Here is a 9,622-nt window from a genome sequence, read left to right on the forward strand (position 1 = left end):
TATTAGTATAGGAAGAAATTAGAGAGCAACACTACTTGAAGATATCAGCCTGGCCTTCGATGATGGAAGCACTTATACATCCAAATATTATTAATATGGGAAATATTTTTAGATACAAAGGTATTTTGTCGGAAAAGAGGGAACTTAAAATGAAATGTGAACTGGAAAAGCAGGGATATGATATGGATTGGTATACACAGTTGCAAATACAATCTAGATATGAAAAGGATGCTAAACTTTATGGTTTTTATATGGAACTGACAGAATTGGATAAGATATTGACAGGAATAGAAGAGAGAATGATAAAAAAAATTGTTGTCACTTATTAAATTAGAAGAAGAACAAGTCAAAGAAACAACGATAGCATGGGCGAAAAACTTTGGTCACACAATAGAGCTAGATAAATGGCAGCAATTATGGGATAGGAATTACAAATTAATATTGTCAACATGCATACAAGGAAAACATATATGTTTTACAGATGCCACTTGGCACCCGAAAGACTGGCAAAAATGTTTAAAGATTAACTTAACTTTAAAGATCAACTAAATCAGTGGTAGTCAACCTGGTCCCTACCACCCACTAGTGGGCATTCCAGCTTTCATGGTGGGCGGTAGGAGTTTTGTCTGATACTAAAGCACTTTCCTTTTTCCTTTTCCTTTTCCTTTTCCTTTTTTTTAATTTGACTTTTAATTTAATTTAATTTAATTTGACTTTTTAAAAAACATTCATAGCATTATTTAAAAACATTTTCATTAGGTTTTCATAAAATTCCCCGTGACAATTTAAATTTCTGAAAATATACTATTTGTATTGCCCGCGCATAAGTTTAGTTCATGTTATGTAAGTGAAATTAATTAATTAAATGTAATTTCATCAGACTTCATGCTTCTATGTATGCAAAGTATAAATAAAAAGATAAATTTAACTACAGTAAGTTGTTCTATAAAGATTTATTCAGCCAAACTTAGCGAAAGTCTGACATAAAGTATTTGGTAAGTAATTATTATTATATGCTTTAATTTGCTGTAACTCTGCTTTATAAATTTTATAAAGTTACTTCCCTACTTTATAAATCACCATTATTGTGGAACCTGGTGGGCGGTTAGAAAATTTTACTACTAAGAGAGATATAAAAGTGGGCGGTAGGTATAAAAAGGTTGACTACCCCTGAACTAAACGTTGGAAATGCCAACAGACACCAGGGTCGTATTATATGTGGTGGATATGTGGGGAAGCAAAAAGATACTGGGCAAAAGTTTGTATGTGCCTGGAGACGATGATGCAACAACATATTGATTTAAAACTGGAATTGTTCCTGTTGGGAATTTTACTGGGAATTTATAGTAAAGAAACTGTATATTTGATTATTCATGTAATAATTGCAACTAGAATTGTATTTGCACAAAATTGGAAAAGCGAAGAGATCCCTATAGATGAAAAAGTGATTAAGAAAATATTAGAATGTGCAGAAATGAACAGATTAACACTTGCAATTCAAGAAAAGGAAGAATCAGATTATTATATAGGAGTTATTTTATCAATGGTTGGAGAATAAATACGAAAGCAATGTATTGTAAAAATAGATAAGAAAAGAAGAGAAATGTTAGGTTTATGTTATTTTATCATTATTATTAGTAGTAATATAAGAATGAATGTAAGAAATGAACTTCAATTGCTAAGACACAAAGAATTTTATACCCAGATGACAGACTGCTTAATGTAAAATAGAATGTTTGTATTAAAAGAAAATTTAAAAAATTATTTAAAACAGCCATTACAACAAGCAGGTGCAGTGGAGCTTTCCAAGTTTAGATAAAGCAAAGGTTAGAGATTAATTGGAATCCAGGGAGAGAAACAGTCTGGAAAAGTTTGGAGGACCTTAAAAAGAACAGTGAGTAGAGCAGGAAGTTGGATCCCTGGTTGTGTGTTACATTTATGTTGCTGTTATTAGTTGCGAAGTCGTGTCCGACCCATAGCAACCCCATGGACAACATTCCTCCAGGCCTTCCTGTCCTCTACCATCCTCTGGAGTCCATTTAAACTCATGCCTACTGCTTCAGTGACTCCATCCAGCCATCTCATTCTCTGTCGTCCCGTTCTTCTTTTGCCCTCAATCTTTCCCAGCATTAGGCTCTTCTCCAGGGAGTCCTTCTTTCTCATTAGGTGGCCAAAGTATTTCAGTTTCATCTTCAGGATCTGGCCTTCTAAAGAGCAGTCAGGGTTGATCTCCTCTAGAACTGACTTGTTTGTTCGCCTTGCAGTCCAAGGGACTCGCAGGAGTCTTCTCCAGCACCAGAGTTCAAAGGCCTCAATTCTTTGGCGTTCAGCCTTTCTTATGGTCCAACCTTCACAGCCATACATTGCAACTGGGAAAACCATAGCTTTGACTGTACGCACTTTTGTTGGCAGGATGATGTCTCTACATTTTAGTACGCTGTCTAGATTTGCCATAGCTTTCCTCCCCAGGAGCAAGCGTCTTTTAATTTCTTGGCTGCAGTCCCCATCTGCGGTGATCTTGGAGCCCAGGAAAATAAAATCTGTTACTACCTCCATTTCTTCACCATCTATCTGCCAGGAATTGAGAGGGCTGGATGCCATGATCTTAGTTTTCTTAATGTTGAGTTTCAAGCCAACTTTTGCACTCTCCTCCTTCACCCGCATCAAGAGGCTCTTTAGTTCCTCTTCGCTTTCTGCCATTAGAGTGGTATCATCTGCATATCTGGGGTTGTTGTTATTTCTTCCTGCAATCTTAATTGGCCCCGCCTTTCTCATGATGTGCTCTGCATATAAGTTAAATAGGCAGGGTGATAGTATACAGCCTTGCCGCACTCCTTTCCCAATTTTATTTATTTATTTATTTATTAATCATACTTTTATACCGCACCATCTCCCGTAGGACTCAGGGCGGTTCTCCCTCAATCACCCGCGCAACTGCATTCTGGACTAGCTGGAGCCTCCGAGTGCACTTCAGGGGTAGCCCCATGTAGAGAGCATTGCAATAATCCAGACGAGAAGTGACGAGAGCATGAGTGACCGTGCATAAGGCATCCCGGTCAAGAAAGGGGCGCAACTGGCGGACCAGGCGAACCTGGTAAAAAGCTCTCCTGGAGACGGCCGCCAAGTGATCTTCAAACGACAGCCGTCCATCCAGGAGAACACCCAAGTTGCGCACCCTTTCCGTTGGGGCCAATGACTCGCCCCCAACAGTCAGCCGCAGTTGCAGCTGACTGTACCGGGATGCCGGCATCCACAGCCACTCCGTCTTGGATGGATTGAGTCTGAGTCTGTTTCTCCCCATCCAGACCCGTACGGCCTCCAGGCAACGGGACAGCACTTCGACAGCTTCGTTGGGGTGGCCCGGGGTGGAAAAGTACAGCTGAGTATCATCTGAGTTGATACCTCACCCCAAAGCCACTGATGACCTCGCCCAACGGCCCCGCGGCCGATCTCTGCCCCCCTGTCAACACTGCGACCGGTCGGAGAGGTAGGAGGAGAACCACCGATAAACGGTGCCTCCCACTCCCAACCCCTCCAACCGGCGCAGCAGGATACCATGGTCGATGGTATCAAAAGCTGATGAGAGATCTAACAGGACCAGGGCAGAGGAGCAACCCCTATCCCTGGCCCTCCAGAGGTCATCCACCAACGCGACCAAAGCTGTCTCCGTGCTATACCCGGACCGGAAGCCGGACTGGAACGGGTCTAGATAGACAGCTTCCTCCAGGTACTGGGGGAACTGCCACACCACCACACTCTCTACAACCTTCGCCACAAAGCGAAGGTTGGAGACTGGACGGTAGTTACCCAAAATAGCTGGGTCCAGGGAAGGCTTCTTGAGGAAGTTCTTTTGTACTGTCCATGGGGTTTTCATGGCAAGGATACTGGAGTGGGTTGCCATTTCCTTCTCCAGTTACATTTATATCCCACCATTTTTTCAGGAGCAAAAGGTGGCATCCACAGCTCTCTTTCTTCCACATGACTAGAAGTCTGTGCCGAAGATGCGTCCTTTATTTCCATGAGATCTGACTACAGTCCCACCCCAGACTCAGTTCTCTTTTATCTATACAGGGAGCAGTTCTTCCTCTGTCCTTCAAGGGTATTTTCTCTGTCCTCTGCAAATGTTATTTCTTGTTGAGAAAATGTAATCTAAACATTTATTGAAGGTTTTTTTATTTTTAAAAAATTTTCAGTTCACATAAAACATGCAAATAAAAAAAGCAAAAAATTTAAAAAAATGATCCACATATATAAATGATACCAATAGAAGAGAATATCTGTGGCTCGGGATTGAATTGTGGGGTTCTTGGAACTCTTTAAGCTTGGCTGATTTCTTGAGACATTTCATGACCCAAGAAAGTAACATCCACAGTGCTAGAAAGGAGGGGGATTTGCTCTCTGTTGCTTATGATTTATATTGATAGACTGACCATCAATTGTGTTGTAAATGTTGTACCTTGATGAACGTATCTTTTCTTTTATGCCCACTGAGAGCATATGCACCAAGACAAATTCCTTGTGTGTCCAATCACACTTGGCCAATAAAAATTCTATTCTATTCTATTCTATTCTATTCTATTCTATTCTATTCTATTCTATTCTATGATAAAAGTTACTGCCCACCTCACATGGAACCCAGCGGGTCAGCCCCCTACGACTATGTTGGACTAGAGGTAGTTCTCAACTTACAACTGCATCCCCAAGGTAATGTGATCAAAATTCAGGTGCTTGGCAACCAGCATGTATTTACGATGGTTGCGCATCCTGGGTCATATGATGGCCATTCACACCTTTTCCAGCCAGTTTCGGATAAGCAAAGTCAATTTGTTTAACAACTGTGTGATTTATTTAACAACTACAGGGTTGTTTCCCTTAACAACCTTGGCAAAAAAGGTCATAAAATCAGGTGCAACTTGTTTAACAATCACTTTGTTAACAAAGGAAATTTTGGTCACGACTATAGACTTAAGTCAATGACTGCCTGTCATTTAGTCCTTACCTAGTTCTTCTGAACACAAACTTTGGCAAGCTCTTGGGTGGGCCACCATAATGGGCCCCTCCATCAAGCACAGCTTAGCCTCTCCTCTGGAATTCCACCCATGGGAATTCCACCCATTTCACATAAGGAATTCCTGATGGATTACATCCCAGAGTTCTAAAGGAGCTGGCAGATGTCATCTCAGAACCATTGTATAACATCTTTCAAAAATCCTGGAACACTGGAGAACTGGACCCTCAGCAGTTTGGCCTAGGATGGCCCATGGTGGTGGTGTCGGCGACGGCTGGGAATCCTGGCTGTCGGCTGTCGGCGACGCGATGGCCTTATCATCTGATGGGCTTGTCCTGGATGATCGTGGCCCTCACTAAGACTAAGACTAAGATTAAGACCAAGATTAAGACTGTGATTAAGACCACATATCGTCTTTTAAACATCAATGGTTGGCTAGACTGGCTCAGAGGAGAGTGGCTGATTCGATCTGGTGTCATCTGGACCTAGGACGAGTGGTGGCCGCTTGGGCTTGGAGGTGGAGTAGCGGCCCCATGGAGCCCTAGATGTCCGCAGTCCGTCCTGCCAGCCTGAGAGTCCGTTCTGCTGTGGTTGACACTTTGACCGGCTTGACGGGCTGCTTACCGTACTCTTTGTTATGCGAAGATTTTCAACTGCGGACCTTCTTGCCCTGCGAGATTCCCCTCTCTCGCAGGTTTGGCCCTCCACACTATCGAGGGCCCACCTTGAGGACGGGTTTTGGAACTCCGAGAGTTGGCATGCTAAATCTAGGAGACTTAGGGGATTTTTAACTAATTGTTTTAATAGATTTTTTAAGGGGAGTTTTAATGGGGATTTTAAGGGTTGGGAGGGAGGTTGAGATGGGTGGGGGGGAAAACCCACCAGGGAGGGGGGGGAGGGTATGTCCAGTCCCAATGCGTGCTCACGGCTTTATTTCATTGGATCCGAAGTCAGGGGGGGAGGGGGATGTTCAGAGCGTAGAGTGTTATTCCATTTGTACGGTAAGTGAAAGAGGCAGATATGGCGGAGGCAAGGGGTCGTATCGTTCTCTGGGAGCACGTGCTCGATGTTTAAAGGCGATCACGTGCTCTGGCCCCTCAGTCCTCACTCGTTCCCCGGATAGCCAAGATCCTCAGAGCTTGGGTCTTCAGCTGATGCTATGCAATGCCCGGTCCGTGGTAAATAAGGCTCCCCTGATTTATGATCTTATACAGAGGGAGCCCGCGGACTTTACGGGCATTACGGAGACCTGGTTGGGCACAGAGGGGGGTGTTCCCCTGGTCGAACTGTGCCCTCCGGGTTTCCGTGCATTTCATCAGCCGAGGGCCCAAGGTAGGGGTGGCGGGGTGGCGATTAAAGAAAGTCTAGAGCCGAGGGAGTCCACTGTGCCTCAGATATCTGGTTGTGAATCCCTCCTTGTGAAGTGGGGCCATAGGAATCAGATGGGTCTGTTGATCGCGTACCTGGCTCCTTGCTGCGTGACTACAGCCCTGCCTGAGCTGCTGGAGGTGCTTGCCGTGGTGGCAGTTGAGACTCCCAGACTTTTGGTCATGGGGGATTTCAACTTGCCATCGGCTGGCTTGTCATCAACGGTAGGTCAGGAGTTCCAAGCTTTCATGACGGCCATGGACCTGATTCAAGTAATTGATGGCCCTACACAAATGGGGGGAGGCACACTAGATTTGATTTTTATCTCTGGACAGTGGATTAATGATCTGGTATTAGGAGATTTAGTGACGGAACCAGTGTTATGGTCGGATCATTTTCTCCTTCGCCTGGACTTTCGGACCGCCACTCACCACGGCAGGGAGACGGAGCCAATGCGTTGGTTCCGTCCCAGGCGCCTGATGGACCCTGAGAGGTTCCGGACGGAGCTTGGGCCATTTCCTGAGGATCTGGCCCACGGCACGACTGAAGAACTAGTTGCGGCCTGGGAGCGGGCCGCAGCTGGGGCTTTGGACCGTGTCGTGCCTTTGCGGCCTCTGACCCGGCGTAGATCTCACTTGGCTCCCTGGTTCTCTGAGGAGCTGAGGGAGATGAAACGCCGGAGAAGACGCCTAGAGAGTACCTGGAGGTCTAGCCGTTCCGAGGCTGATCGGACACTAGTGAGCTCTTTTACTAAGACCTACCTAGTGGCAATGAGGGAGGCGAAACGTTCCTACGTTTCCACCCTCATTGCATCGGCAGATAACCGCCCGGCCGCCCTGTTTCGGATGACTCGCTCCCTCCTTCAACAGGGGGGGTGGGATGACCCCCTACAGGGACGTGCCGAGGAGTTTAACGGTTATCTATACGATAAAATCGTTCAGCTTCGGGATAGTTTAGACCAAAATTGCGATGATCCAAGTGGGATGGCAGAGGCACGTCTTGTTGAGGTTATTTGGGATGAGTTTGAGACTGTGGCTCCCGAGGACGTGGACAGGTTACTGGGGAGGCTACATGCGACCACGTGTTTACTGGACCCGTGTCCTTCCTGGCTGGTGCTGGCTACTCAGGATGTGACACGAGGCTGGCTCCAGGGAATTATAAATGCTTCATTGTTGGAAGGGGTTTTCCCCGCTGCCTTGAAAGAGGCGGTGGTGAGACCCCTCCTCAAGAAGCCTTCCCTGGACCCAGCTGTTTTGGGTAATTATCGTCCAGTCTCCAACCTTCGCTTTGTGGCGAAGGTTGTAGAGAGTGTGGTTGCATGGCAGCTTCCCCGGTACCTGGATGAAGCTGTCTATCTAGACCCGTTCCAGTCCGGCTTCCGGACCGGTCACAGTACGGAGACAGCTTTGGTCGCGTTGGTGGATGACCTCTGGAGGGCCAGGGATAGGGGTTGTTCCTCTGCCCTGGTCCTATTAGATCTCTCAGCGGCTTTTGATACCATCGACCATGGTATCTTGCTGCACCGGTTGGAGGGGTTGGGAGTGGGGGGCACCGTTTATCGGTGGTTCTCCTCCTATCTCTCCGACCGGTCGCAGACAGTGTTGACAGGGGGGCAGAGGTCGACCGCGAGGCACCTTACTTGTGGGGTGCCTCAGGGGTCGATTCTCTCGCCCCTCCTGTTCAACATCTACATGAAGCCGCTGGGTGAGGTCATCAGTGGTTTCAGGGTGAGTTATCATCTGTACGCTGATGATACTCAGCTGTACTTTTCCACCCCGGACCACCCCAATGAAGCTGTCGAAGTGCTGTCCGGTGCCTGGAAGCCGTACGGGTCTGGATGGGGAGAAACAGACTCAAGCTCAATCCCTCCAAGACGGAGTGGCTGTGGATGCCGGCACCCCGGTACAGTCAGCTGCAGCCGCAGCTGGCTGTGGAGGGTGAGTTATTGGCCCCATCGGAGAGGGTGCGCAACTTGGGTATCCTCTTGGATGGGTGGCTATCGTTTGACGATCATCTGGCGGCCGTCTCAAGGAGGGCCTTCCACCAAGTACGCTTGGTGCGCCAGTTGCGCCCCTTTCTTGACCGGGATGCCTTATGCACGGTCACTCATGCCCTTGTCACCTCCCGCTTGGACTATTGCAATGCTCTCTACATGGGGCTGCCCTTGAAGTGCACCCAGAGGCTGCAGCTAGTTCAGAATGCAGCTGCGCGGGTAATAGTGGGAGCGACTCGTTGCTCCCATGTAACACCAATCCTGCGCAGCTTGCACTGGCTTCCTGTGGTCTTTCGGGTGCGCTTCAAGATTTTGGTTACCACCTTTAAAGCGCTCCATGGCTTAGGACCCGGGTACTTACGGGACCGCCTGCTGTTACCTTTTGCCTCCCACCGACCCGTACGCTCACACAGAGAGGGCCTTCTCAGGGTGCCGTCCGCCAAGCAATGCCGGCTGGCGGCCCCCAGGGGAAGGGCCTTCTCTGTTGGAGCTCCTACGCTCTGGAATGAACTTCCCCCTGGTTTACGTCAAGTGCCTGATCTTCGGACCTTTCGCCGTGAGCTGAAAACGCACCTATTTATTCAAGCGGGACTGGATTGATATTTTATTGGGTTATTTATGTCTTATGATTTTAAATGGTTTTAAAAATTTTGGCCACGTTATAATATTTCTTTTTAACTTCTTTTTAATGTTTATACATTGTATTTTTACTAGGCTGTACACCGCCCTGAGTCCTTCGGGAGAAGGGCGGTATAAAAATTGAAATAAATAAATAAATAAATAAAAACCAGAAAAGAGCTGATGTGGTTACCATCTTCAAAAAAGGAAAAAAACCAGACCCAGGAAACTACAGCCCAATCAGCCTAACATCAATACCCGGGAAGATACTGGAAAAGATAATAAAGAACCAGATCTGCCAACACCTAGAAATGAGTAAAGTAATAACTAGCAGTCAGCACAGGTTTGTTAAAAACAGATCATGCCAAACCAATCTTATTTCATTCTTCAACATAGTGACTAAATTAGTAGACCAACAAAATATTGTGGACATAATAGCCTTCAGCAAGGCATTCGACCACAACCTACTTCTTCATAAGCTAGAAAGAAGTGGGATAGATAGCTTCATCACCAGATGGATTTGCAACTGGCTGACAAACCGTACTCAATGAGTAGTCCTTAATGGGTCTAAGTCTACATGGAGAGAAGTAAGCAGTGGGGTGTCACAAGATTCTGTCTTGGGCCCAATAATATCT

This window comes from Ahaetulla prasina, chromosome 2, assembly GCF_028640845.1.
Source record: "Ahaetulla prasina isolate Xishuangbanna chromosome 2, ASM2864084v1, whole genome shotgun sequence".
Classification (NCBI taxonomy): domain Eukaryota; kingdom Metazoa; phylum Chordata; class Lepidosauria; order Squamata; family Colubridae; genus Ahaetulla; species Ahaetulla prasina.